The sequence below is a fragment of the Melanaphis sacchari genome, unplaced genomic scaffold, assembly GCF_002803265.2.
Source record: "Melanaphis sacchari strain LSU unplaced genomic scaffold, SCAv2.0 Contig36_pilon_pilon, whole genome shotgun sequence".
Lineage (NCBI taxonomy): Eukaryota > Metazoa > Arthropoda > Insecta > Hemiptera > Aphididae > Melanaphis > Melanaphis sacchari.
This window is the reverse complement of record NW_020271232.1, coordinates 2,360,093-2,369,663: the sequence shown is the minus strand read 5'-3', so window position 1 is coordinate 2,369,663 and position 9,571 is coordinate 2,360,093.

Here is a 9,571-nt window from a genome sequence, read left to right as displayed (position 1 = left end):
GGCTGGTGTACGACACGGCCAACCTGTACCTCCAACGTATCGGCCGGACGGTGTACCGCCACGAGATGGGCAGGGAAGCGGAGGCGCCGACCGTCGCCTCCTCCGCCGGAGGTTCCCTGCAGCGGGCGGCGCACCGATTTCTCGTCGCCGCGTTCACGACCGTCGTACGCTACGTGTTCCGCAGTTCGCGGGCCGATGGACAGGTAGCGGTTGCACCTTTGCACGCGGTGAGTAGTATAATCTATTACGCAACGGCGGTTTTCCGACGGGTATGGCGGTCGGCCAGTCGGGGGGGGGGGCGAAATATGTATTTGACGTTGAATTCGTGCGGGTGTGGCGGGTAACGGGTTGGGTCACACGCGTGACATAACGATGCGTGTTTTACCGCGCGAGTAAAAAACAAAAAGAATCGTTACAAAAAATAGGTAGGTATATAGAATTCATATTGTCTGTATAGATTGCAAAAAACAAAAAAAAAATGGATACGATCGTGATACTGAACGATTACTATTTATTTATAGTCTTATAAAATGTATTTTTACGATATTAATTTACTTATCTGTATCAGTATTATATGTAATACCTATATTATAATTTAATATTTTAAATTGTGAGCGTAGCGATTATTGTATTGATTTTACAATGATATTTGTCTGTTTATGATGTCAGCAGTTATTGCCCTTTATCGGGCAATAAAATTTAAAAAAAAAATTTCTTTCGACTTTCAATTCTTTCTGGTATACAATTGAATTTAGTTAGAAATTCATAAAAACAATTATTTTTGGTGGGTATATCTAAAATATGAAACATAATTCAAAGTTCCTCATTAGTTTTTCTATCTATAATAAAAGTGGGTAGTTCGCGAGAAAGTCATATCAATTTTTTATGACCACTTGAAGTTTAAATTTTTACGACATTGCATATTCACCCGTAAAATAACTTTTTTTCCTCAGTTAGTGTTTTCTGCACATCGTATAATTTTGATTCTTTTTAGCTATTTATAGATTTGACATTTGAAATTTTTTCTAAAAAATGTTGATACAAAAATACTCATGTGGTCGACATTTTTGAAAATGTATTACAAGATTTAAACATAAGTTCTTATATCTGTAAAAAAATATTAAAAATACTTAGGCAGAATTTTCTTTTACGTATTCAAAGTTTAGTTTTTAACAATATTTGTCTAAATCGTGAAAATTTACTAATTGCAAGTATATTTGGTGGTATAATTTATAAAATTGTTCAATTTTTATAGATAAGGTGTAAGTTTGAAAATTTAATAAATTGTTCCTTATAAGAATAGCTTATAAATTATTTTTTTTAAATTATTTTGTTATAATTTAAAAATATGTTATAATATATGAGGACATAAATAATAAAATTTTGATGTATATTACTATACCTAATGAAATTTAAAAGATGTATAGATTAATTAAAAAATAATAACTATTTATGTTATGAGCCTATTCACCTTGTTCTACGGTAGCACTATTGACTCAAAAGTTAATAACAATAGTACCTATAATACAGTATATAGGTCAGTGGTGTAGCTAAGATTTTTGTTCGGGGGGGGGGGCTAATCATTTTTTTACATAGCTGTGGTTTACTTAGGTTTTTTCATAATTTAAACATGCAGATGCTGAAGTTTTATTTTAGATTTTTGTTCCTGTAACCCTTAAAATATATTGATTTAATATATTTGTATACTTTAAATATTTTGGATATTTTATTTTAATAGTAATAAACAATAATTTTTAAATTTTTTTAAAATTTCGGGGGGGGGGGGGGGGGGGGGGTTACAGCTCCCTCAGCCCTCCCCCTGGTTACGCCACTGATATAGGTACATATGCAATATATGTTAATAATAAAACAAATGTAATGTTCTCGGGAAAAATTAAATCAACCGACTAATAATATTATAGTACTAAAATAAATGGCTATAATAGCTATATCAAAAAATAAATCATGAAATATACTTACCTAGTCATATAGGCCGATAGACTCTCTGCTCAGAATCGTTTTTTGTATACAATAATTAAGGTATCGTTACAAATTTTAATACAATCATTACAGTGACCCACTTGCTCACTTATTTTAATTTTCCTGATATTTAGTAGAACGTATTTGATGATGAATTACACTCATTTCTTCTACTATTTTAAGAGTTGGTTCTCATTTTTTCTGTGTAATTATAACTGTAAGTTTATATTATAATAGTGTAATATTAGTCAGGGCTTATTTTACAATTTTTTTTCAGAAGTGCGCAAAACTCAACTTGCCTTTCATACATCCAAAAAAGTTCTTTGTGTATAAAAAAAAATAGAAATAAAAAAGTATGCTATAAAATGTATTATTATGCTTATGCTTTTAAGCCTTTTTACTTTTAATAACACTTTATGTATATACAAAAAATTACATTTTATATTTTATTTTTTTCGATAAAACTTCTTTGTCTTCTGTAATACATATTTTAAAATTTAAATTTGAAGCTTCCTTTAACATGCTCTTGAAGCACTTCTGTTGCTTTGCCTTTGGTGTACTCAAACTCGGTGGTCTAATGAATTAATAGGTTAATATAGAAATATAATTAAGAACCCTGGATGCGTTACATTCATTTTTGAAAAAAAAAAAAAAAACTGTAATACTAATATGTACTCGTTAATATTAAATAATTGTAACTCTAGTCTGTAGACTTATCACACGCGTATATATAATTTGACAGTATTATCGTACTGTATATCAAACGTGTTTACGCGTGTATATCAGATGACAAATGAAAACAAATTTGAAAAAATCCATTTAATAAACTATCGTTCTCAATATAGTTATTAGTTATAAATTGTATTTTTATTAGTACTAGCACGAATTTAGTCGCTTGCCTAACTTATGTAATGAACTAATCTTTTTTGAGATTTTGACTTTAATTTTGATCATGTATCTTAATTAAAATTGTATGTAATTAATTGATTTATATTAGTATATATTCGCTTTTTTCCCGATAGGTTCGATGTACTGTCAATCAGTAAATTAGATTTTTTTTATAATCGTCGTATCTATGTCGTATCGCCGTTATCTTCCAGGCTGTTAACGGCCCGTTATCGCTATCGATCGTTATTATTACTATTATTAGGTACCGTTTTTTCTGGCCTTTCGAGACCCTTTTCTGTCGCCTTCCTTAATAATTCTATTGCGTAGAGCGTGTTTTTTTCGTTCCGTAAGTGAGCAGTTTTTATCCGAATTCGGTCCGTGGCTATCACCGCAATGGTAACAAAGGCAGGTGCCCGTCGACGGCCATCGGACGTTTTTCTTTGGTTTTTCTCTATGTGTGAGTAGGTTTTGCTTTTTTTGCGTCCGCACCGTCTCTGATCGCGTAAAACGCGTCTTTTGCGATCTGCACGTACGCCGCTTGTCCCTAAATTCCGTTCATAGCCGTCGCCGTCGCGTTCATTAAATCGCAGTATTTATCTGTATTAAAAACGTGTTGTTTTGTTTTCGGTGTTTTAACCTTCAGACATCTCCACCACCTCATCAGTACTGTTTCGATAGTGTATAAAATACATTTATGTGTATAAAAAAATTGTGCATACGATGGATTTATAAAATTACAACTTGCAAGGCATTAATCTAATCGCTTAATCTAAATTACCAGAAAACTTCACTAGTTTATATTACGAGTAGGTATATTTTCGTGAATGAAAATAATATTCTTAATTCATTCTAGTGAATTATTAGTAAGTAATGTAGAGACTTTTTTGGCAATACAAATTAACAAAATTTTGTATAAATTATAGGTTATAACTGCGCGTTTCTTAAATTAGAGTCGCACATTTTTCATTTGGAATTACGTAAAATGTGTTCAAACGTACGTTAAAATATACACTGATATTAGTAAATTATAATTAAAATTAAAATTAAAAATAATATTACTTTTAAAATAAAAATTCAAAAGGTTGATCTCTTACAAGTTGGCATGGGTTGTAAATGCGTAGTATCAAGAGTTGTGTAGTATAATTACTATAATTTTTTCAAGCTTCCAATTTGTCACAGGCTGATATTGTGACAGTGTACAATTTCTAATAATTTATTGTACTTTAAAATGTATATAGGGTGTAAGGCGAGTAGAAATTTAATTATTTCAAAGGATTCAAGCTGTAATATTGTCTTCATTTACAAAACATTAATACGAGTCTCAAGGAAAATGTTTATGATTTTAAATTAGAAAGTCCCACGAGACATAATAGTCCCAAATTATTCCTCAAATTTCAGCTTCAAAATTCTAACTATAAATTTTGTGTATAACTGCAGCTACATTATTATATTATATTTATCATAGATTTTTTTTTTTTTATCGAAAAAAGACTCAAAAATAGTAAAAACTGCTTTATCACTAGATTTTAGAAATAATTATAATTTGTAGTTTTATTTTATAGTTGAAAAAATGTAATTTTAATAATAATATGCGATTGGCTATGTTTTTTACACTTACACAATTTCGTGAAAAGTGAAGGTTTACATCACCCGCACGTTCTCAGTTGATTATTGTAAGTCTGAGCCCGTAAATATACCTTTTCTGCTCCAATCCGGCCCGATCTCTTTTCACTTTATTATCGTAATAAAAACGTAGGTAATTTATAATCTTGACGCGCCCAAAACGGCGCCCGTACATCGTAAACATGACCAAGTGGCTTATTAATCATGATAGTAAATGACGCAGCCAAGTAGATATCAGTGCGTATTACCAGCCAAGATTGAGAGAATTTTTCGTTTATTTCATACAACGTATGCATATTTTAAGTGTTTTTTTCCTACTGTCAAAACACGGTAAAAAGAGTACATAGGTACTTAGATAGTCTTATCATTATTATGCTTATATATACTTATAAATTTATAACACTTATAAATATATTATAATAATTAAACCTCTGCTTCAATCGGTGGCTGTAGCTCTGTATGAGGTTTATATTCTACCATTGATTATAAATACTACAGTACCTATATTAATACACATTATTGTATATATTGAAGATTACATACCTAGGAGGGACAACGTTGTAATTATGAGGGATAATCCCTCCCTCTAGAGCACATTTTTTCAAGAAAATAATAGCTATTTCTTTAATTTTTGACATCCAAGAAAGCCATCTAGATCTACACAGCAAAGAGCTTGTAACTATTTTCTGAATTATTTAAAATTTTAATGGATTATTTAATTTTTCGGATATACTTCTGTCCTTAAATTTAAAATCCAATAACATAGAAATAAGCTAAAATCAGATTAATCTACATAAAAAATAACAGGTTCCCAACTTGTTAGTACAAATAATAATTAATAAGTGGCACTCTAAAAAATTATTAAGCTTATAATTGCTGTATGATTATACATTTATAATTTAATTATTAATATTTTCTTAAATTATATTGTTACTTATCATAAAATATGACACTCATTATAACTTATAATGATAAATTATAATGCATATTCATGTTTCATACTTTTTATATTTTAAGATTGAATGCTTAAGTAGCGGCAGTATATTTTCATCGGAAAAATATATTTAATTGTGCATAAACGTGCATTGTCCGATAAAGATAAACAGATTGAAAGTTATATGCATGTTTGCTTATTAAAATCTTATTTTCATTAAAGTTAACATAAAAATTTAAGTAACAGAATATCTAATAAAAATAGAATTTATATTATACATTTTAAAAATAAATATTAAATATCAAAAATAAATAAATTATTGTTTATTTATTTGTTATTAGTAAAAACTATTCATGTAATTTATAACAATAGCTGAATGTAACAATTTTCAGTGCAAAAGGTAGTGTGGGGGTGGAGTTCTCTACATTAACGTAATTATAAAAAAAAATATTCTCCTCCAGAACAAATTTTTAATCATGCCACAGTAAAGACACAATTTTTATTAAAAAAAACTAGGTATGTTAACAATTTATTTATTTAGCTAGCTTTATGGTCTTTAAGTCATAACTAGTTACTACTTTGTTCTTCACACTCTCTAGTTTATTGAGTACCTAATCTTATATTTAATGATGGCTTTATGCTGTACATTATTTATTAACACATAAATAATAAGAATACTAATTGACATTTAACCATAAATTGCATAAATAGTGGATAAATTGGTAAAGGTCATGTGTTTGTATGCTGTATGTTCGAACCTCAAGTGTACGAAAGATTGTGTATTCAAAAGGTCGTATGCTCAAAATAATCGATTAACAAAACTAAACAAAAATAACACTTATAGCTTTTTTGTAATATTGGATTTCATTTAATTTTATCTTTATAGATTTTACTCGGTGAAAATGTAGATAGATATTATTGATGTTTTTTTTGTCTGTCATCTATCAATATGGTTTAATGATGTATTAAATCATAAGTATTATTTCAAAAGTATCGATTATAATTTTGTTCAGTGGCAAATCCAGTGGAGTGGACTCCGAGTCCGGACCTTCCCTCCTTGGCTTATGTCATAGTATTTATTTTTATTTTTAAAGTTATACTGAAATTTTTATCAAATTTTATTTATTAGATTAATTATTAGATTTAGTATTTTGTTAATAAAATGTCAAATTTGATGTATAGATAAAATCAATATTAATAGATTAATATCTAATGACTATACCATAATTTAACTGGTATAATAATAATAATTAATTGACATACACTGTAAATATAAATTTAAAAATGTAAAAAATATGTATATTAAATTTTATAATTTTGTTTATTTAGCAAATAAAATGTATGTATTATTCAGGGAAAAGAACAGAAAAACAGTAGATAAATAATGTTTTTAGACCCCCCCCCCCCACTTGAATAAATCCTGGTTGCGTCATTGATTTTGTTTAAACGTTCATTTTAATTAATATTTTATACAATTTGTGTAAGTGATTTTTATTTTTTAAATGGTTAGTTTAAACACGTTTAAAAGTATGCTCGATAAGGATATGTTATTTGTAAACAGTTATGAGTTCATGTTTGATAAGAAACGACTACGATTACGTGATCAAAATAATATATATTATTGGAAATGTATAAAATGACGTGGCAAAATATTTCGGATAATATTTGAACACGGTGAACATAAAAATAACAATAATTTTATTATTAACAAATATTCTCATGTACCAGAAAAATTATGTGTCATTACAAAATTCTAAAAAATAAAAAAAAATGTGATTAAGTTTCATATACGATTCGTTAAATCATATGTATATATTAGTACGAAATAGCGAATTGCAACGCGATAGTTTCATCTCAAGTGGCTAAAAACGCATCTAAGTAAATTGTACAAAGAAAAAGAAAAGAACTAGAACTAGTTTCATTAAATTTAATACTTCTTTTGGAACTTCAAAATACAATTTCAGATCAACCTTTTCTTTAGAAAAATGAAATCGATGAAGATAATAAATTTTTAATTTTCACAACAGTTCAGAATTCCATTTACTTGATCAAATGTTTAGCTCGCTAAACAAACATTTAGGGCTTTTTCTGGCATTTTTAAACAGATATTTACAATATATGAGGCAATTACATACATCTACAGCGTTTGTGTACCTTTGGTGTACGTAATGGTGACCAGCAAAACTGAAGATAATTATAAGACAGTGCTAACTGTGTTTAATAATTTTGTGATTAAAAATAATACTAATTTCGAAAGTAATAACGGACTATGAAAGAGCTTCAGATAAACGTGATCGATGACATATTTTTATCTCTTGCGTTTCTTCCAGTTAATAAGGTACGTATTAAAAAATGAATACGTAACAATTACCTATTATAGGAATGGCGAACCCACGGCACGTTGGTTAAATTTCAATGGTATGTGAAAAAATTAAAATTATAAAAAATTATGCTATTTATAAAATGTTGGTTATAACTGTTATAAGAAATTCAAAGAAACAAATTATGTTTAAAAATTATAATATTCTTTTGTAAAATGTATCATAGTATTATATTATTACTATATTTACTATGTAACTTTATTTTTATCCTTAGAAAATATAAGTTCCTTTGGGTACGTGAACAATTTTCAAAACCTTGATTTGAAAAATTTGACACTTGACCTAAAAAAGGTTCACCACCTCTGATCTATAACTAGTATGATATACATCATACATACGTATTTTATTAAATTAATACGACGACCTACAAAATACCTATCTATCTAATTTAGGAATAAATAATTTAATATTTATTTTACTTCTATATAATATTAAATAAATTATTATGTTTTTTAGGTAATCGAAGGTTGGGAAATTGTGAAATTATTATTTAGTGATGACGAAAGAGAAATATCACTTTTAGAATACTTACATTTATGGCAAACCATGCTACAAGATCGCGTGGATATATTAAATCTCAACAAAACCCTCTCCTATTTCTAGTTAACATGTGCTTAGTAGCTTCAAGGGTTGATGCATATTTGCTAAGAACAACAAATATTGCTGATTCATGGCACTGTTGACTTAAAAGGTGTGGGAGTGATATATAAAAAACCATAACATAATTTATTACAGTATAAAGTAGTTCCGCAAATATGTTATGTCCAGTTGTTGTAAGACGGAGTGCGTGGATAGCGTCCATTTAATTGATTAATAAGTTAACAAAATTATTTAAATATGTTCACAGATTAGTATCCAAACTACCAGGAATATATAAATTGATGGGATAGTTCTAAAAAATTCAGAATGAAATTGGAAACTCTACAGAGCAAATCATTTAAGACTGAACAAACAAGAAAAGAAAAACATACAATGAAAAACGAGAACAAAGAATTAAAAATTTAGTTCTCCAATTCCAAATTTCAGACTTCAATATTATCGAGTTTCTACGAGGAATATCATACAATTTAACGTTTTAGTTTAACGAATTTTCGATATTTTTATTATTTATTATTTTTTATTTTTACATTTATTTTCGCTTATTGATAATTTCTAACATATGACCTTTCGAAGAGACAATCTTTCGAATACTCGACGTTCGAATACAAAACCCCTTATCTTTCCAAAAAAAAAAAAAAATAACTATTAAGAATGTGCTTAAGTGACTATGTTAGTGAATGAAATTGAAAATCTATTTTACGTTTTCTGAATACTGAACTTTTGTTAGCAATTACAAAATCTGCATTTCAAAAACGTAATTAGGTTTTTACTTTTTGATTCCATTTTCTATAATAGGATACAGGAACACAGTCATACACTGCAATATGTGTATTTAATACTTGCCGGGTGACATATTTCTTAGAAGTTTAAAAATTGTTCTTTTAAAAAAAAAAAATATCTTTTGGACTGATACTTTTTTATTAGTTAGCAACGCACTTTTGTACTTGGAAACGTATTTGTGAAAGGTGCGTGGTAAATTGCACGCATACTCGTATAAGTGTGTATTGTGTATAATATATTAATATAAATTATATACGTACGATGTGTCGGTGTACACGAAGTTTGACAGCAAAACCAACGATAGAGCGGGTTGACTTTAGACAGCGATGATACTTTACGATGATAAATGATAATGTATGTAATTTGGTGATCACTTATATATTAT